Below are 22,377 nucleotides of genomic sequence, written 5' to 3' on the forward strand. Positions count from 1 at the left end.
TTCACGCCCACAGTAAAATAAGTTAAAAAAGAAAGTTCGTTAACCGTTGTCTTCTTATATTAACAACATATTTTTTAATATGTTGACGTGTAAGTAGCGTCCTGAACCTAAAAATATGTTTTACAACACTCTTAACAATACCTACGCATGTTCACTAATTTGTACTACCAAGCTAGGGGGTATTTTATGAGAACAACAAAAAAATTTTTTAAATACAAATTTAGTTAATTGTTGTTGACTTTTACTTGCAACTTACTTTTTAAAGAGATAGCGATGTGTAAGCAAGATCCTGAAACTAAAAGTACTGAAATGACATTCAATGTGGAAAGTGATATCACTATTAAGATATAAATTTTTTAACTGAAAAAAATGTAAAACGCTTACGAAATCTTTCACACGAATTCAAAAACAATAAATATTTTTTTCAAAATTTTAATACATAAAATAACTAAATTACAATATTTTCAAATGGTGGGCATAAAGTCCCCCATCCTGTTTCGTATTGCGAGGGTTAAAACACTAAATACGAGCCGGGCATAGTGGCCGAGCGGTTCTGGCGCTACAGTCTTGGAACCGCGCGACCGCTACGGTCGCAGGTTCGAATCCTGCCTCGGGCATGGATGTGTGTGATGTCCTTAGGTTAGTTAGGTTTAAGTAGTTCTGAGTTCTAGGGAACTGGTGACCACAGCAGTTAAGTCCCATAGTGCTCAGAGCCATTTCAACCATTTTGAACCACTAAATACGTTAATGAAGGATATACATTTCCTGTGTGAATCTGCGGTAATGTGAATATTTTGTAAATAAAACCGTCTAGATCCGTTATTGAATTTCTTTCCTTATTACGCCGTTTCGGCTACTGCCATCAACAGTTATTTGAAGCTAAGATTAAAGAAACATACAGAGAGACAGGCGTTTGTTATACAACGCGCTATAAAAGATACAAACTGGAAAGTAAATAAATACTTCTAAAACGTCCAGTCACCAAAACTTAGACCTTGCGTCATAAGGTTCAACGTCAGTATTAACAAACTACGCCCAAGAGGGCCGTTAACTAGCAGCTCGGTCCAAAAAATATACGAAGATGTTCTGGCCGACAGGTGTGTTAGTGTGGGGAATGTTGCCTTCAAATTTTATTTTGTTTTTTTCCTTCGTGTTCATAAATAGATAGACAGCATTTAAATTAAAAACATTCGAACTCAAATTATAAAACACTATTTAAATCAATATAGTTAGATAATCATAAAACTTAGCTTTTCAGATGACGACCATTAGGCCGTGTGGAGTTCACCTAAACCTGACAAATATTCAATGAATCTGGTGTAGAATGGCACGACTATGGCCCAAGAGCAAGTTTTGCGCTCTAACGCAAATAATATCCATGTCGAGTGGCACCTCGACGCAGTTCGTGTCCGTAACAAAAGGTCGAAGGCGAAAGCGCGACCAACGTAGCAGAGATGTCCGCACGGTTGCAACCCACAATTCTGGCACGCACAGTAGCCGGACCACAACACGGTTAGTCGTAATGACATGACAGAAGTGCTTTCCGCACCTCTCTCTCTCTCTCTCTCTCTCTCTCTCTCTCTCTCTCTCTCACACACACACACACACACACACACACACACACACACAGGGGGAGGCCACGACATTGGGATCAAGGATTTACTTCAAACACTGTGCACCTTTAGTAGCCCATTACAATACTGTATATTGTGCAAGTAGTTAAGTGCATTACTCTGGCAATTCCGAGAAAATCGCAAGAGAAATTTTACGCGTCTATTATACAACTGATGCATTTGTGCGTAGGTGCCTCACGTAATAGAGTTCATGGTGGTCAAATGGTTAGCGTTCGAGCTTCTTACGACAGACGTATCTGAGTAAATTGAGCGATCTTCAAAAAATTCGCAACTAGACTATTCGTTTTTAATACATTTGCAAGGTCTCACCGCTACGCACGTTAACTGCCATATGGGACCTGTCTCTGTGTCTGCAGCTCGAAATGTCGAGGTGCAAAATAGTTCCGGGCACCTTACCACACTGCTCGTATAAGGGATTTCGCAAATCGAGACAGGCATAAATTTTCAGGAAAACACTGTGCGTTTCTTCATTTATTTGTCGATGGTTATTTGTTCTAATAATTAAATTTATTTAAAATTAGTAAGTACTCCAATAACACGAAATTCACGAAAACGTCGTGCAAATACACGCGTTTTTTTAAAAATTATATTACCACTATTAGGTTATATAAATTAAATAATATGACCAATGATAAAAAATATAGATTAAAAATTAAGGATGAGCGGGAGTCGAACCGTCGCTTCATACACGTTCGCCTTACAACTCTCGAATGCTAACCACTGCCGGCCGTGGTGTCCGAGCGGTTCTAGCCGCTTCAGTCCGGAATCACGCGGCTGCTACAGTCGCAGGTTCGAATCCTGCCTCGGGCATGGATGTGTGTGATGTCCTTAGGTTTAAGTAGTTCTAAGTCTAGGGGACTGATGACCTCCGATGTTAAGTCCCATAGTGCCTAGAGCCATTTTTTGCTAACCACTCGATCACCCCAATCCCTAACGTCCGGCACCTACGCACAGATACATCAATTGTATAACAGACGCGTAAAACTTCTCTCGCAGTTTTCTCGGAATTGCCAGAGCAGTGCACCTTACTACTTGCACATTATGTTGTTTTAATGGCCGACTAAAGTTGTATAAAGTTTCTCTCTCTCTCTCTCTCTCTCTCTCTCTCTCTCTCTCTCTCTCTCTCCTGTCATAAACGTGAAGCAACTAGAAGGGAAAGAGGAAACAAAATGAAACTTGACGTGCTGAGAGAATATGTAATGTTATTTCAGTGACTACGATGTCGAGTGAAATTTACAAAGAATTTAGCAGTATGAGCCCACTTAACAGTAAGTCGTAGAATTACCTCTGCGTCGATTCGATTGGGAATGGTGTCACGAAGCCGTCGTATTCCTTCCCGAGGCAAGCTGGCCCACAACTGCTGTAACTGGTCCTCGGTACCCTAGGACGGAGTTGATGTCAAATGGTACAAATGGCTCTGAGCACTATGGGACTCAACTTCTGAGGTCATAAGTCCTCTAGAACTACTTAAACCTAACTACTCTAAGGACATCACACACATCCATGCCCGAGACAGGATTCGAACCTGCGACCGTAGCGGTCGCGCGGTTCCAGAAAGTTGATGTCGAGCTGGTCCCACACGCGCTCCGTTGGAGAGAGACCTTGGACACGGGAGTACCTCAACATCACGCAGACAGTTCGTAGAGACACGGTGCACGACCATTCTCGTGTTAAAAAAAAAAAAAAAAAAAAAAAAAAAAAAAAAAAAAAAAAAAAACGCCACGATGCTGTCGCATCAGAGGTAACACAAAGAGGACGTCGGATGCCCGTGACGTACCGTTGTGCAGTCAGAGTTACCTCAGGCACTACCAGCCGTGACCCCAAGTCGTACCCGAAGACTACGCACACCGTGGCGCCCGCAGCCGCCGCCATACTCGGCGTTGACGCTTATCTGGAGCGCTGTAGAACCGCGATTCAACGTCGAACGTAATGCGACGTCCTCTCGTGTTAGCTCCGTGGCATTTTTTTTAACACGAGAGTCGTGGCATCACTCGTTTAACGGCAGCCTATGCACGGGACGGTAATTCCCTAATGCGGCTGCTGTTAGCCTCCGACCGATAGCGCAGGATTACGTACAATTTTGCCGGGAGACCACTACTTGTTCTATTATGGCAGACGAAATTTTACGATGCGCTCGGTGCAGAATACAGGATCCTGCCGTGTTGGTGACACGCGGAGATGGAATGCGGAGCCCATGACATTTCAGGTAGTGGATCTCGGAACCGGCTGTTTCAGAAGTAGGATGCAACGACGTGTCCCGCTCTGCTGGGCTGTACTACTGGTAAAGGCCACTTCCTACACTAGGAAATCTGTCATTGCACAGGTTCGTTGAAAGTGGGCTGTGGTCCGTGGCGTTCTCCCAGAGTTAAGTACTGCAATCGATCTCGAGTATTGTTCCCTCTTCTAAATGTTGTGAAGATTGAGTTCGTCGAGACCCCCGAAGGGAAACCTTTATTGACGTGCGATGGGCATCGATAATAGTGGACTATACCGACAAATAAGATGTAACTTTTTGGTGTTACATAAAAGTTATAGAGAACGAATCCAAAGCAAGACTATCCACTAAAAATAGCACCGTTTTAGGCGAACGTAACCTGATGTGCGAAAACATTTTGTAAGCGAAAAAAGCGAACAAAAGAAACAGATAGTACAATTGCGTAAAATTACGTAGAAGATGTAGGGTAGCCCTTCACTCGAGGCTTCGATTTATTAGCATCGTTAACGTCAGATTCAAGTGCGAACATTCGCTGCATGGCATTAGGGAAATATACAGGGTGTTACAAAAACTTTCACGAAACATTCCTCACACAGAAAGAAAGACAATATGTGGACATGTGTCTGGAAACGCTTACTTTCCATGTTAGAGCTCATTTTAGTTTCCTCAGTATTTACTGTACTTCCTCGATTCACCGCCAGTTGGCCCAATTGAAGGAAGGTAATGTTGACTTCGGCGCTTGTGTTGACATGCGACAGATTTTCTGTGAACGTTTGGGCAGGCATTGCTGGTGATGTCTTGACTGTGCCCCATGTTCTTCCACCTACGCTCAATGGAGCACGTTATCATGATTTCATACGGGATACTCTACCTGTGCTGCTAGAACATGTGCCTTTACAAGTACGACAGAACATGTGGTTCATGCACGATGGAGCTCCTGCACATTTCAGTCGAAGTGTTCGTACGCTTCTCAACAACAGATTCGGTGACCGATGGATTGGTAGAGGCGGACCAATTCCATGGCCTCCACGCTCTCCTGACCTCAACCCTCTTGACTTTCATTTATGGGGGGCATTTGCCGGCCGCTGGTGGCCGAGCGGTTCTGGCGCTACAGTCTGGAACCGCGCGACCGCTACGGTCGCAGGTTCGAATCCTGCCTCGGGCATGGATGTTTGTGTTGTCCTTAGGTTAGTTAGGTTTAAGTAGTTCTAAGTTCTAGGGGACTTATGACCTCAGCAGTTGAGTCCCATAGTGCTCAGAACCATTTATGGGGGGCATTTAAAAGCTCTTGTCTACGCAACCCCGGTACCAAATGTAGATTATGGCATGCGCATTGGCCAACACTTCCCCAAAATAAATTGCGTGAAGTGAAAGCCCTTCCTTGCGCTTGGACCTCTTCCTCCCGAACGCGTCGTCGGGAGGAGGTAATTTTAGCTAGACTGCGGATAGGGCACTGTCTTTTTAGCCATCCACATCTTTTAAGCGGCGATCCTCCCCCACTCTGTCCCCACTGCTCTCAGCTGTGGACGGTAAGACACCTTTTAATTGAATGCCCCTATTTTAATCCGTTACGCTCCCGTCTACAGCTAGCGCCTGATCTATCGTCGATTTTAGCAGATGACACGCGCTCAGCCGACCGCGTTCTCCAGTTTATTAGTGACAGTGGAATGACGTCGGTCATTTGAAGCTTTTTTTGGGGACAACCAACCCCTTTCTGTAGTGGATTTTTAAGCATTCCTTCTGCTTTTAGTTTCTCCAATTTTATGACTTTGTTCCCATTGCCGCTGGTTTTCAATTTCGGTTTTTTACTGTTTCCTAAGTCACGGGCTGGGCGCTAATGACCATAGAAGTTTTGCGCCCTAAAACAAAAAAAAAAAACAAAAAACAAAAACCAAATGTAGAGACTCTTCGTGCTCGTATTGTGGACGGCTGTGATACAATATGCCATTCTCCAGGGCTGCATCAGCGCATCAGGGATTCCATGCGACGGAGGGTGGATGCATGTATCCTCGCTAACGGAGGACATTTTGAACATTTCCTGTAACAAAGTGTTTGAAGTCACGCTGGGACGTTCTGTTGCTGTGTGTTTCCATTCCATGATTAATGTGATTAGAAGAGAAGTAATAAAATGAGCTCTAACATGGAAAGTAAGCGTTTCCGGACACATGTCCACATAACATATTTTCTTTCTTTGTGTGTGAGGAATGTTTCCTGAACGTTTGGCCGTACATTTTTGTAACACCCTTTATACGCAACAGCTGACTGATTCTGGAGGAATATTCTTTCGAGAAAATAATTTACTGACGAATGATAGCGGCAATTTTTATTTGCAATTGGCGAGAGGGCGCCGAATGAGAAAAAGGTAAAATCGTGTTTATCGAGCTGGGAATCGTTCTTTATGAACGGAATGTTCGAGAGTTCGAGGAATCAGTGTAGACAGTTGTTTACATTTATGCCGATCTGATAAGTTCTTAGGAGGAAAGAAATATAATACCATCTTCTACGCTTTGCTACAGAACAAAAAGCGAAATATATAAAAACTTTTTTAAGGTGTTAAAACCGGCGTGCCTGAATGTCTCTCACGATGGACTTAGGAACTGCTATCACCTAATCAGCTAGAAATCTGTTTTCTGAAACAGCGATTATGGCCAGCAATTATTTTAATCGATGTCTTTGGAAATAAGTAGTGTTGCTGCCTTGTTCCTGCTAAAAGGAAAACGAAGAAATACACCATCACATAAGAATGTTTTCAGCTCGAGGACATCATCTCCTGGAAATGTTGGTTGACTACTCAGGACAGCACCCATGATAGCCAAAAACTACAGGAGTTCTACGACCGTTTTCTGGACCAGTGGCTCGATAACGAGCATATACCGAGAGATATGTATAATAGCAGTGGAAGGCGCTAACGCACAAAAAAGTATCGACGTGTCTGAAGAATCTAACAAAGGATAAATACATTATCTTAAGTCCATCCGAAAGTTTACTTATAAATAAAGATCCTTCGAGAAGACGCAGAGTACCACGGACACCCGTTTTCTCGATTAATGTAAAATTTCAATAGGGAAAGAAGAAGTAAGAAATTAAGGTTGTCGAGACTTCTGCAAAGGCTCTAAGAAGACTCCAAATTGGCGGTAACTTAAAATAATTTCTGACTCGTGTGGCCTACGCACATAAATTATAGTGAAGAAGAAAACTTCACAACCTTGGAAATTATGTATATATTGAAAAGTAGTTTAATACACGTCATACCCATTGTCAGTCTTGTAAATGATGTAAATTAGTTTAATAGGGGGAAGAAATGAGACTACCTCCTTGTGATTTCCCTTGGAAATTACACAAATTCCGCAAAATGTCTCTTGCAGTTTGTTAAATATTAGCTAATGAAAACCTACAAGACCGTCTCAAAGGCCCCGCGTCTTCTAGGGAATCACCGCGTCCTATTAACACCACTAAACACGAGCGGCACTTACACACTGTGCTGGCGGTTCTACCTGTCACAGAGAATTACAGTTCTAATCTTTACATGCCCGTTGGTGGTGTTCACTGCATTATCATGCGACCAGTCTCCTTTTGTGTCAGTCAGTGTACTTTGGGCTACGGATCTGAGCTGCGTCTCTAGAGAGACACATCAATCAACTCAAATTAATTTCATCCTTTAATGTAAGAACTGGAAAATAATTTTAAAAACATTTTCCAATGGAACTGTGCCTATCTGATTGTTAAGATACTGAGTAAGTGAATCGTGGGTGTTTATGACGGAAACGTCCCCGTCAAAGGAAAGGAGTTAGACGTAGAAATGTTTTCATCTGGTACTTTGCGGAGAATTGCTGTATTAACTCCTAGCTTCCGTCGAATCTGCCACTATGCTGGGGAAACATCTCTTACAATTGCAAAAGTAATTTTCGAAAGGCACAGTGGATGCACTGCATGTGGTGATAGCGCAGTCTGGCCGAGGATCAATAGCCTCGCACGAAGGCGGCTGGGCTCGACTTGGTGACGTCAGTGTTTCTGCGCTATTTCCGAGAGGCTTGGCAGACTGTCAACAGTGTGCACACCCGCCTCGGCCTGCGCGCGCTCTCCTCACCCACCTTGCTAGCTCTTCGTTACGTGCTTTACCTTCTTGGAACGAACGACTCTTACGATTGTTGTCTATCACCACCACCACCACCACCACCACCACCTTTAGACCAACAGAACTGTGCAATCTTTTAGATATATAATAGTAAGCGTCCATATGCTTGGACACCACACAAGACCCGCTATACTTCCCCACCGGTATGCAAGTAGCTATAACGGCGATGTAGGGATGCCTAAGTGTTCTTTCGTTACTATTCTTCCTGGCAATTTTCTGTCTGGTTCCAAGTATTTTTCGATTTTGGACTACTGCGCTAAACGTGACGACGCAGGAATGTGCCACTATGTCTACTTCAGCTTGGAGATTTTTTTTTTATAATGAGGTGTTGAAGAACATAATGTCTTTCCCGCGGCTGGCAAACGCCCAGGCCCACTGTACGATGAAATTCATAATTTGCGGCGGAGCGCAGATCTGTTACTGTCCTCAAATAAAATATAATTCATACTGTCACGGATGTTTATTAAGTATGAGCCATTTTTATGACGCAGCAGCGACGGTAATACAGAATATTATGGCGATAAAATCATAATCAACAACAAATGTTTCTTGCTCCATCTTCAGTATGAATTTATGGTAACAAAACTTGTAGAGGCCTTAGACCAAGTTGTGTTGATGTACTTACTCGCAGTGTCTGTTGAGCAAATTTTGTTGAAATTATGATTTCGAAGCTTTGCCCTAACCAGACATTAACAGTGCAAATACATGAAACACGGTGCGTAAAACGATGTGTTCCGCTTTCTCTTTTTAGAGTAATTTATTTCTTTATTATTTACTTGTCCGAAGATATCGAAAGTAACCACATAAATATAGCACAAAGTACTTTTAATTCCTATAGAACCTCTCAATGACCAAAAGGTTGAGTATGAAACGAAGACTACATTGATGTTGAGAAAAGTCACAAAGTCAAAATGACTACAGCATTAGTACATAACAAAGACAGAAGGCCTCATCAAACGATGCAGTGGTATGAATCGCGCACAGTGGCGTACGAGTGACGAGCCTGAGCTCGTGTTCAGCAGAAGCGATTTCAAATTCAGTCTTCCCTTGGAAATTTAGTTTCTCTGGGACTTCTGTAAACCACTGGAGACGAGAAGCGAGATGTTTTCAAGGGATCATGCATACTCCCTTTCGTTTTGAAGTCTAGCGATTTCCCCTTTCATTATGTCGATGTCGACGGGACGTTAAATTCTACCAATCCTTTCTTTCTTCAGTGATATTACTTTACAGAACACAGGAGAGAGGTTCGAAAAGTAAATATCAAACACAGGACTGATATGGATTTGGCAAGAGAACAAAGACGGAACATCAGCAGCAGTGCCTTGCTTGATACACGTTGACGGAAAAAATAGCAGCTTCAAAAAATAATTAATGTAGAGTAATGAAACGTCGGGACTACATCTGTCTAGGTAACACATTTAAATGATTAACACTGCAAGATCACAGGTTAATGTAAGCACGAGATAAACCAACCGGTGTAAACGCCAGAATATTGAATGCGAGCACCCAGACGTACATGCATAGTGTTGTACAGGTCCGGATGTCAGTTTGTGGGATGGAGTTCCACACTTGTCGCACTTGGTCGGCCAATACAACAACGATTAATGCTGTTTGTGGATGACGCTGGAGTTCGTTCGATGATGTCCAATATGTGCTCGACTGGAGGCAAGAAAGGTGATCGAGCAGGGCAAGGCAACATGTCTGCACATTGCAAAAGGATGCTGAGTTATAACAGCAGTATGTGGGTGAGCGTTATCCTGTTGAAAAACGCCTCTGGAATGTTATTCATGAATGGCAGCACAACAGGTCGAATCACGAGATAGACGTACAATTTTGCAGTCAGCGTGTGTGGGATAACTACGAGAAAGCTCCTGCTGTCATACGAAATCGCACCCCAGACCAAAACTCCAGGTGTAGGTCCAGTGTGTCTAGCACATAGACAGGATGGCTGCAGGCGCTCAACTGGCCTCCCGTTATAATCAACACACGGCCATCACTGACACCGAGGCAGAACAAGCTTTCATCAGAAAACACAACAGACCTCACCCTGCCCTCCAAAGGCATCCCGCCTGACACCACTGGTGTCGCAAACGGTTGTGGTTTGGGTTCCGTGGAATGCACACGACAGGGCGTCCGGCTCGGAGCTGTCTGTGAAGTAACCGATTTGTAAGAGTTCGTTGTGTCACTGTGGTGCCAACTGCCGCTAAAATGGCTGTTGCAGATGCAGTACGATGCGCCAGAGCCATACGCTGAACACGATGGTAGTACCATGTGCCCGTATGGAGCCTGGTCTTCTTGCGACTGTACCACCACTGCTAGCCATCACGTACAGCAATCATGTACAGCGGCTGCATTACTGCCAAGTCTTTCTGCAGCATCACAGAAGGGACATCAGCTGCTCATAGCCATATTAAACGACTCAATGAGGTGTTGATAATGGTGTCTTTGTTGGCTTAAAGGCATTCTTGACTAACATCAGTTCACCACGTCCAATCTCAAAGGTAGCTATTGCTCACTACCGTTGCGGCCTGTATTTAAAGCAAATCTCATTTGCAGGTTCTTAGTGGCGCTACTAGCGAAATTTGAATAGACATCATGTTTCTGATGTGAAAACACGCCTACCAACCTTCGTTTGTCGCACAACTCCTCGTCGGTGCTGCGATTTTTTTTCGTCGGTGTATAATACTGTCACTTCCTTCAGTTTAAGTCTCCGTCACATAAAAAATTGTAGTCTCAGACGTTACGAAGACCGTATTGGAATATTCGTACGTTTATGATGAAACTTAGGATACTTATTTCTTTACTTATTTATCTATTGCTTATTTAGCCAGATCAAATTAGGGCCTTCAGGCCGTCACTTACATCTGACCAGGAACAACACATAACAACAAAATATTACATAACAATCACAATAATAATAATGTGCATAATTAATAAAAAACAATAATAGGCTATAACAATAACAATATTGACAATTACGATGAATTGCCGGAGGAAATAAGAATGATAGTGATTAATAATTACATAATGAATTAAATACTAACGATTTTCATTGTTAATAAAAATTAATAATTGGCGATGATGATAATAATAATAATAATAATAATAATAATAATAATAATAAATAATTAATAGGGGCGTTAAGAAGGATGTTGATTAGTTTATCACTTTTGAAGCCTTATTTGGTATTAGAAGAAGTGGAAGAGATAATGAAACAGGAGAAGATTGAAATGAAAGTGACGATGGCTGCTAGGAAAGAAGAAAACTGTGTAAACAAGTGGAGGGAAAAGCGGTGGCGGAGGGAGGGTTGATGAGAATGGTCTGCTGGCAACTTTATGGAAGAGATAGCTATTGTGTTACAAGCTAAGCTATTGTGTTACAAGCTAGGCCATTAAGTTTGAAAGTATTTTAATTGCTCTAATATTTTGAAATGGCTCTGAGCACTATGGGACTTAGCATCTGAGGTCATCAGTCTCCTAGAACTTAGAACTACTTAAACCTAACTAACCTAAGGACACCACACACGCCCATGCCCGAGGCAGGATTCGAACCAGCGACCGTTGTGGTCGCGCGGTTCCAGACTGAAGCGCCTAGAACCACTCGGCCACATTGGCCGGCTCTAATATTTTGAGAAAGATTGTTCTAAAGTTGGGTTCCTGGCACAGAAAATGATTCAAAGAACGTGGCAGTGCCGTGCAGTAATACGGAGATGATTTTACTTGGCTGAGAACGAGTACTTCCGCTGTGTTGTTCTGATGTTAATGTAAGACGATAGAAGAAACGCAGGGTGTGATAATCCCTACGCTATCACCATAATGAAGGGTGGGTGGTATTAGTGACTGTACGGTTTCTTTTTAAGTTCGAGAGGAAATGCTGTTTTATATTTCCGCAGTGAACGAAGTGATGCTGATTCCTCCTTGCAGACTGCAGCTGTGTGTTCAGTACAGTCTCAGCGATGATCCAGAATTATCTCCAGATTCTTTGCAGAAGAACAAAAGGTTATATCTGTGCTGTTTGGGATTAAGGATGGTAGAGTATCTCTGAACTGAGGGGTAATACGTATTTTGTGAGCGACTAAGATTTTCGATTTAGATGCAGAAAGTTTTAAACCTATGTTCTGTGCCTATTCTATAAAGCGAGTGAGTCAGAATTTACGTGCTGGATGGCTGTGCGAAGATTTGTTGGGCTTGCACTTAGAGATAACTGAAAGTCGTCAGCGTATAAATATTTGCAATGGGAGATAATACTCGACATAGCATTGACGTATAGTGAGAAAAGTAATGGGCCCAGTACTGATAATTGCGGGCCCCTTATACTACATTCCTCCATTGTAACCTCTCTGTTCAGATGATTAAACGCTGTTGACGGAATCTAAGGTATGAGCACTTGAAGAAAAGTTTTGACTTTTGATTTTAGTAAGTACAATATGAGAATGAGCAGCGCTGAAAGATTTACTCAAATCAAAAAGCACATGGTAGTTGCCTCTTGTTTGCACATAGCTTGTTTCAGCTCGTCAGTCATTTTTATAAGAGCAGTCCTCGTAATGCGATTTTTCTGGAAACCAGACAGGTATTCATCCAGAAAGTTATTTGACGTTAAGTAATATGTATTCTAAAGCCTTAGATAATGTTGGTAGAATGCAAATGGGGTTTTAGTCAGAAGGTTCTTTGGTATATTCCTTTTTAGGTACAGGTTTTATGATTCCCTGCTTCCAGACTATTGGAAAGACGCTGGACGTCAGTGAATGGTTAAAAATATACGTTATTGTGGGCAGTAATGGAACAATGAGGAAACTAATCATTTATATTGTAATATTGCCGTGTCCTGCGGCTGCCGAACGATGTCCCGCAGTTGATTTCATGACTGTGTTAAAAGACTTACCGGTTGCAGAAAAAAAAAAAAAACCGTTTGTACCAGCCACTGATACTTTAAGGGAATCTGTGGTTTGCGTTCTTGTGTGTTGGTCAGGTTGAGATGTGGTCGTGGTGAGATACTCATTTACATACTCACTAGGAACTGGAGGTTTTGCTCCAGATTTAGATTTGCCTATTACTATACCTCGTAGATTTTCCCACAAGACGGAATGCCTGTGAAAAATCCTCAGTTAAAGAGTGGGCGTACTACAGTTTTGCATAATTTAAGATGTTCTCGAAATGTAGATAAAGGATGATCAGGACGTAAACTCTTTCATCGACTCAGGATTGAAGCTGAAGTTTCTGTTTTCGGCGTTGTCTGCTATAATTATCTTTTCAGAGCATTTGCTCCTTACCGTGCCTCAGACTCCTTATTGCACCGGCGACATCGTATTCTCTTTACTACAAGGTGTGGCATACTTCCTGTGGTTTTCTGGCACAAATTGTGCACTGGCGAAACGTCTCGGAAGAATTACTGGCAATAGTTGTCTCTGCTTGGTAGGAATGTTTTCTACTGCAAAACACTCAAACAAGCACGGAAAAGTGCCCTGTAGTAGATTACTAAAATTCCTTGCCATTTTTGACACACTTTTCATTCTACGCTATTCTCCGAAAGTTAACAAAAATAATTCCAAATTGATACATGTAAAAAATCCAGTTAATGTTGTTCTGGGTGAGTGAGGGCCATGAAGCCCTGGATCCCTCCCTATCGAGTGGTCTGCCCCAGGGTTCACTGGACTTCTGGTTCAATTAGGAAATGTTCAAGGAACAGCAAGCGATATTCTGGAGTGAACTTTACATTATTGGTTAGTGCGCCTATGAGACATTTGATCTGTGACCATCGGCCAAAGTCAAATATGAAGTGCGATTTGGCTGCTCCTATTATTTTTGAGAAGAAAGCAGAAATTTACAACACAAAAGAGCTGACGTAGCCGTAAAAGACACAAGTGCACATTTTGAGTAGCAAACAATTAGCGCATTTGTGTTCCGACGTGCTACAGTAGCTGCACGTTAAATGAAACAGAACTTAAATGGAAATGGCATTTTCTTGCAGCTGCATGGAAATGTGGGATATCTGTGCACGTCAGCCTGGTGGTGCTGCCAAATGATCAGAACGGTCATGTCAAAACTTGCAATAAAATGAGCTAATAAGTAGAGCATGTGTTTTCAAAAATGTATTTCCGTGAAGCAGGCCCACATCCAAACTACTTCCCAAGTTGTCACTGCTAGCAAAGATTAGTTCAAATTCAATAACCCATTGTGCGTAATTTTTAACACCATGACTGGAAATAAAGATGACTGACTTTAGCTATAACTGATTTAAAACGTATGTAGTCTAAGCGGCTACCAGAATTTTATGTTATTTGTTTAATCACCTTCTTCTTTGTTAACAGCGCACTGTAATCGTTTGAAATTTACGTTCAGCTTCGAAATTCTCTTCAGCTGAGGAAATACAGGTTATTACAGAAGAGCCACGGGTAAGGCGCGAATTTCGTTGATGTGGGTGGAGTGAAAGATGACCTAAACGTTCGCAACAGAACGCGTTGTGAGGCCACACTGCCCTGTACAATATTTAGCCCGTGACAGTATTATGACGCAACAAGTGCTGCCAACCGACCGCCTGACACCGCAGTGGATACAGTGCAACACTGTAAGTGAGCGGGCCGGTGCAGGACACGTTCGACAAGTATCTGGCTACTAGCAGTGTGGTGGAGGAAGCTTCTAATGGGACTAAATGCCACGTAAGAAGGGGAGGATGACCACAACAGCGCGGTGCTTAGTTGCTCTTGCCTCCGCAGGGAGGCGTCGCGGTGCCCGGCCCGGCGCTTTCCAAAAGCCAGTTGCGCAGTTGTAGCGCTGCTGACAGCACGTAGCTGTGTGTTATGAAGAGTTTTCCGACCCGTGTTACTCTGGAAAGTCCGTGTGTCTCGCCGTATGGATACTCCGTGCACCTCCGGTTGGGTATTTGCCGTACATTAACAGAATGTGTGGTGTATTCTTTTTTTAAGTGTGACGCTTTGGACCCACGGCTCTAGCGTATTTACAAGCTGCTGTTTTTCGGTAAGTTAATGGTCACGTACATCTCAAACAATATAGTTTTCACAAAAGGCAATCGACAGGCAGTTCGTTAAGTGATCTGCCCATTCAGAAAAATTATCTTCAAAGCCTTTCGCCGCTACAGGTTCACTTCGATGCGCCTTAGAGAGAGACATCTGTCTTTGGAGAACTGGCAGTTACGTAGAGATATTTTAATGAAGTAATACATATAAATATTGACATTATAAATGTGTAATTTGTCATTGAGAGATAGGTGAACAGCACAAAACTATATTTGTCGATGGATTTAAAATTTAATCATGATGCCAGAATAAAATAAAAATGCTGAGTACTCCAGAGATTCAAGATGTCCACATTGTTTTGTTAGCTTTTGCAACTTTGTAAAAAATGTTCTTTCCGTTCCAAACTTGTCCTTAGTATATGGTCCATGCTTGTTTGTTACAGAGGAGGGCGTGTCACAACACACTAGTAAGCAGCGCTCCAGAATTGCTTCTATTTAGAGATCATCCATCCAGTCGCCCATCTACGTTCAGTATTTGTGGTAAGTGTAAATTTCGTATTTTACGTGCCCCATTACGAGGCACTAGCAGAATGTCCTTTTTATGTTCAACTGTTGCACGTGAGTTAAAAACAGGTACCACGTTCTGTATGTATATTTGTGCAGCACATTAAGAAAGGTGATTTGTTGTATAATAGATCTAGATAGTAACTAGCAACGCCATAAAATACAGATGCTTTAATGCTTACTAGGTCGTCTGTGAGTATGCTGTTTATACAAACTGCGCGCCCTTCGGTGATCACATTGATTTGGCCGTGCGTACCAAACAACTGCAGGACGCAGCGGTTGCTAGGAAGCCGCCGATACTGCAGTACCAGATTTTAGCTTCCGTCTTTTTTTAAAAAAAATACTCCGTTGTCGAATATAAGGTAATACAAGGGGACAGTCCAGTCACTTTGTTAGTTGATCACATCAGACATGATAGACATGCAAGAGGCCTCCCAGATAATGTGACTACGTTACTGTGTTGCAATTACAAGAACCTTTAGGTGCCAGCGTATTCCCAATTTGTGAGGAGCCTTAAGTGACAACAGTGTGTTGATTAAAAAAAAAATACTCAGCTGAACCTACCGACACCTTACGGTGACTTAATGATGTGGCATATGACGTAATACGTGCGCAAACAGGAAGGGAACAGAACATAGACGTTATTTGTTTACCATATGTACATTTTGGAATGTGGGTTCTAGAGTGTAGTCCAAAGTCTGTAAGTTGAAAGGTGACAGTTTGGTTTAGAGTTGACTTAACGTGTCGAAGAATTCAATATAATCCGTTTTCGACTATGCATTATCATTTCCTTTTGCTGGTCTGTTAATGTAACTCACATTTATTGTTCATTGGCACGAAATTATTTACACAGAATCTCTGGAAATTCACTACCAGCTCTTTAATGTGCTGTGGAATTGCATTTTGAAAAAAAAAATGCTGTCAAAAGCTTTACGATAAACTCTTTCCGAGAAAGCATGGGATAAAATACACCATGTTGCAAATTGCATGTTGGAAATATCTTGTGTATTGTGTGTGTGTAAACTGAGACGTTTTAACAATGCAGGTGATCCAAGTATGTTTCGCCGGAGCACCATGGACCTGCTTTGCGACATCCTTTAAATGACTGTTGTAGTGTTGAGATCGGTGGGTTTGGTGTGAAGAGACCAGGCACGTTCCGTGAAAAGAATGACTTTGGTTTTTGTGTTGCAGCACCCTTACAGTCTGTTATCACTTCCATTAGTGGTAAAAAATTGACGCGCGTGTGATTGTGTTCAGAAACATGAATTACCGCCACTGCTAGTAAATTAACGCAGATAGTTTGTAGCTTACAGTGTAATGATCTATGTTTACTATTGTTGTAATTGCTTAGAACTTTAACGAGCGACGCAATGCAATGGTTAAGACACTGGGCTTCAGTTTCTAGCCATACAAAGATTATGATTTTCCGTGGTTACCTGAATCGCTTAATGCAAATGCCGTCTAAGGGTCTTGCTGTCAACCGGACGGTAAACTTGTCTTCCTTTTGCATTGAATTCTCTACTGTGCCATCTTTGTGGCGTGAATAGAGATTGATTGGTAGTATGGCGGTTAAAAAAACCAACTCAGTATTTGTGTAGTACCAAGTGCCATAGGAAAACCTGAACTAATATTGTGTTCAAACAAGAAACTTTTTGGTTGCGGGAACGATAGCGACCTACCGTATGTATTTGAGAGTCGGGAGATAAAATTAAAGCAGGCATCTCATCCTGTCGTGTCGACAGATTGTCTACATTGTCGCGAAGGAAGATCGTACAACGTGTACGAGTACTTTTAAAATTCCATGTCGCTTCGCATGGTGAAGCTCTTGGGCAACCCCCCCCCCCCCTTTCTATACACACACACACACACACACACACACACACACACACACACACAGTCTACGAGGTGTGTATCCCTTTGCATTTGCAGGCTATTGAGGGCAGCGTTTATTTTAGTTGCCGTTCTTTGAATAGTTAAAAAATTTTCTAAAATACTAGGGGAATGGTAGGTGACGTCCTGCTATGTTATATAATGTAAATTTTCGTTGGATTCATCGTATGACTTTGGAAGAGCCTCTCTGCCGCAGTCAGAAGCGGACTTCGTGTGGCGGCCACTCATATCTCATGTGGCGTCCCTCTTCGGCCCCCACCCCGTCCTGAGTTATTTCTTCTAGCGAACTATCTTTCCCCTCCAGCCAGCCGCCATCATATGTCTTATAATTAGCCGACAGCCAGGGAAAGCTCTGAAACTCTGGCGGCCACTTCTGTCGGACGAGGAACGGATTCGTGCCCCTGGATCTAAAGTCTCGGCTACTTCGCTAGTCTGACTAAAAGCAATGCGGTTGACTATGTTAAAATGATCCCATTTGTGGTGCAAATCTTCGTCTCGATTCTAGTTTGTCAACCTACAAGATGAACATTGTGAAAGCCAACACAATGAATGTTTCCCTAGCATCGACTCGGTGAATAATTGGAGGAAAAGAGAGCGGCACTCATGAGATAAAGCTGTCCTTATCCCGAGTGTTGAACCCCACCCTGCTTTGCTAGGAATGATCCCACTGGAACGTTACGCCCTTCCTTGCCTTCCTCGTAACTTTGAACTGATTTATCAGATTAGTCATGGGTAACATATAGTTTAACGTGGGTTGGGATCTACAGGACAGCGAAGAATTTTTCACGGTAACAAATCACTGCACAAGGTGGAAGTAGTGATAGGTGGCAGGGAAGGAAAAAAAAAATCCCGGGGCCTGCGGAAAATGGAAACCTCGACATTTAGATTTGTCTTTGAGACTCCCTAAGCCACTGAGATAATTAGTCCTAGCAGGTATGTCCCAATACTAACGCGTTAGGAGAAGAACATATCTCTTGTAATAACCAGAGCCTAAGATCTCTTGGAAAGAGAACTGAGACAATGGGGAGGAAGCTAATTTCCCACATAATGAAGAATGTAATGTGGCAAGTTTCCAAACTATTGGTAATTAATGGCGTGAAGCTTGTAGATTAAACATTCCCATAGGAGACACTAAAGGTTTCGTTTTTCAAAATACCTGGGTATCTTGCAGCGTGGAAGGACAACTTATTATAAAATTAAATAATTTTTTATTTAGTTCGCTATGCTAGGAGGGGGGCTGTTAAATATCATGCGCCGTCAGGGTCAAATCTGGAGGATTAACCAGTTTGAGATACAGGTTTCGCAGGTGACGGAAATGAATTCATAATTACTTCAGAAACTGGAGACGGGTTATCTACAGGTACGCAGCCTAAAAGTATGAAGTATTGTAGGATAGGTCGCAGCACAATAAAAAAGAGCAACCTGTCGAGAACCTGGTACGTGGCAGAAAGTGTGCAGTATGAGATGATCAGCGAGCCCTGTTACATTTCACTTAATGTCATTGCGCGAGTGGTCGCTTCCCTTGCAGTATTTGGTTACGCCCTCTACGCACGATCGGAAGTATTTCGGTGACGCTCTGCGTCTATTGGTGTTGAGCAACAACTTGCTTCCTCAGTCTTGCTCATCTCGGGAGTATGCGTTGATGTTTCTAAGGAACTCATTTGATTCGGTTGTCTTTTTATGGAAGTAAAATTTGCAAACCTATCCCCAGCAGAAATCATCTCAAATGCCCCGTAGGTCCGCACGAAGAAATATCTAATCTGAACTCTTTTTTGGAGTCATTCGACCAAAATGTAATTAGTACAGGCGAACATGGTGTAATGTGATTCCACTTACACAACTGAAGGTTATCGCTTTCGCTTGGCTTTGAATCGGAATTCTAAAACTATCTCAGAGCCTTCCAGATAAGTCCCGAACTGGCGAAATGTGAAGTACCATCAAGCAACAGCCCAGCACGGGAAGTGTCGCAACAGCTTAGTATTCCTATAGCACAAGATACAGATGTTCTCATGCGGTTCGTTACGTCCCTTGTTGATATCAACATCTAAACAATAAGCGTGCAGTATATCCATCAGTGGTAAACAAGCTATTAGCTACCTGTAATCCAACCCTACCAAAATTACCGTGCGAATGTGAGATGATGATCTCGTAATAAATGCAACCCAAATATCGAGAAACAGCATTTGGCTAAAGCCGAGTATGAAATTCCCTCCAAACATGGACACGCTGCAAGTCACTTGGGGATGGGTGGTGGAAGCTATTCCATGTACCACTGCCACTTCATCCTTTACCTGATTGTCACGAATGATCGCCGGGAAGAACGATTATTGGCATTGGTAAGCCACAGTTTGAGCTCGATTCTCGTCATGCCCGCCTTTTTGCGACACACACACACACACACACACACACACACACACACACACACACACACACACACACACAGGCAGACTCTTTTTGGAATGAACGCTCTCGGGACCACAGTGTGCTCTTGTATCGCTTCTGGTTGGAGTTTATCTCCGTGACACTTTTGGCGCTTACTAAATGAATCTTCAACGAAATGCTTCGATCTTCTTATCAGAGCTATCTGGTACGGATCCCAGACTGATGAGTAACATTCAAATACTGATCAGACGAGAGATTTGTAAACTACTTCCTTCGTACGTGGCCTACACTTTCTGAGGATTCTTATAAATTGAATCTGCTTTCCTGCTATTAGTCTCATATGTTAGTTCCATTTTAAATCGCTCCGTACGCAATCTACGAGATATTTAAGGATTGTGGCAACTTTCAGTGGTTCGCTTCCAATCGTTTAATTACGCAGTGGTGGGTCTTTGTTCCTATTTGTAGACAATACGCTACATTTGTTGAGGGTCGTCCATCTACTGATGGCCATGTTGCAGTTTTCTAGCGTTGTCGCTTCTGTATATACATCAGCCCCGACGTTATCCACTAGGATTATATATATAGGTCGCAGCACAATAAAAAAGAGCAAACTGTCGAGAACGTGGTACTTAGCAGAAAGTATGCAGTATGATATCAGCGAGCCTTGTTACATTTCACTTAATGTCATGGCGCGAGCGGTCGCTGCCCTTGCAGTATTTGGTTATATCCTCTACGCACGATCGGAAGTATTTCGGTGACGCACTTCGTATATTGGTTTTGAGACACCCCCACTTGCACGGAGGACTATTCTGGGCCGTGATCGTTGGTGATTCGGAGATAACATAGCGGAATTGTGACACTACCGCTAGAGCACAGTAATAACTCCGTCCCCCCTACTTTCCTGTAACAGGTAACTACAATGTGGCGTCAATAAGCACACCGAAAACATTAATATCGCTTATCAGTTTCAATTTGGAAACTAAAATAAGTGACAGGTCCTTGCCTGCTAGATTTACTCTCCCGAAACGTAAAAATGGAGCGCGGGCTTACCACACGATGTTAAATCTGATAATTTCTCTTCTGATCCGATATCTTCGTCGCCTATTTCGGGATTTCAATGTATCGTGGCGTACCGACCGGTATCGTGGGGGAGTTCCTGCATTGCAGTACATAGATCAGCCTTATTAACCACTGTAGGTACTTAAAAAACACTGGTTTTTCATTCAGGTAGCCTATACTTACCCCCCCCCCCCCAATTTCTTATTGTTCTCTACGAATCCTGGTAGAGAATGGAGTACATTTGAGATAGCTATGTCCTGGAATAGTCTAAGCTGCATTGCAATCGAACGGCATAGTATTGTATAAATAGCAACAATAACTAAATACGATTATGTGCGTTTGTTTCCTGTTTTTCAGCCGAGAACATAATTATAAAAGAACGATAGAAATTGAAATTCCGTAAATTTCTCATGCAGCCAATTAGCTTCCGCTGCTACTATTCTTTGATGGTCTGTGACAGCACAAAGTTGGATAGTGGTTTATTTTCAGTAAAGCATGAAGAGTAACATTCCAGAATGAAATTTCGCTCTGCAGCGCCAAGTGTGTGGTGATTTGAAACTTCCTGGAAAATTAAAAGCGGACCAGGTTTCGAACGTGGGACCGACCTTTGCCTTTCGCAGCAAAGTGCTGTACCGACCGAACTACTCAAGCACTACTCAAGCACTACTCAGAGCTTTACTTCCGCCAGTACCTCATCATCTGCCTTCCAAATTTCACAGGACTCCTGCATACCTTGCGATACTTCTTCGAAGTTTGGAAGTAAAGCTCCTGAATTAGAAGTGGATGCTGTTGAAAGAGTACAGTGAAAAAACAACTTGGAAGTGAAGCCTACATAATATTTGGGTCCCCTCCTAAAAAAAGGCATAACATTCAGAGGGACCTTAGTTCGTTCCAGTTTGTACCTAGACGAAACCCACGATCATAGCCTAAGTTTGGGGGTACCTGCCACATGCACCGCGGAAGTTAGCCTAGAAAAATTATCCTGTTACCGGATCGGACTCTGAAGCGTAGCGTCTGGGAGACCCGAATATAATCTTGGCCAGACCTCACTTGAGAGCAAAAGTTCTCCTTCAGGTCACATACGATACATTGCAATTCTCGGGTTGGTGAGATTAGTCATCGCGTTTGATGAGTCACCACCACCTAGGCTTACGCATTAGCTCTGCTGGAATTGTATGTTGGTAGTGTGCGCCCGTAACAGAGAGGAACAAGGGGTGAAAACCGTGGGTTTTGGCAGGGCTCTCGGACTGTAGTAGCTCCACATACGTGATCCGACACCGTGCACAGGCAGCCGGCTGTGACGCAACTGCACAGGAAACTGCCATTTCCTTCCGCCTTCTCTCCACCACTCCTCTACTCACAAACCGTTATTCATACTTCGGTAATTAGTGATTTAGCGATCCCGTTAACTGGCGAATAACCCGGAGCTTACGACTTAAGTCACCATCTCCCTCCCTCCAATAATCTACAGTGCTATCATAATTATTTTTTTTTTTTTTTTTAATTTACGAGGGGACCACAAGCAA

General features: G+C 42.7%; 1 protein-coding gene across 2 annotated transcripts in view; it reads left to right on the plus strand.

Annotated features, from left to right (window-relative positions):
• The window catches only part of LOC126247980 (polyhomeotic-proximal chromatin protein), a 268,986-nt gene that overhangs the window by 95,408 nt on the left and 151,201 nt on the right, over nucleotides 1–22,377 (plus strand). Inside the window, exons 1-2 of one of the 2 annotated variants that reach the window (XM_049948548.1) lie at nucleotides 14,653–14,958; nucleotides 15,400–15,496. The gene's annotated coding sequence lies outside the window, so the exon portion shown is untranslated. Of the gene's footprint in view, nucleotides 1–14,652; nucleotides 14,959–15,399; nucleotides 15,497–22,377 lie in introns of those variants that run through there. The other variant, XM_049948549.1, reaches the window with a different exon arrangement.

The sequence above is a fragment of the Schistocerca nitens genome, chromosome 3, assembly GCF_023898315.1.
Source record: "Schistocerca nitens isolate TAMUIC-IGC-003100 chromosome 3, iqSchNite1.1, whole genome shotgun sequence".
NCBI classification, from domain to species: Eukaryota; Metazoa; Arthropoda; class Insecta; order Orthoptera; family Acrididae; genus Schistocerca; species Schistocerca nitens.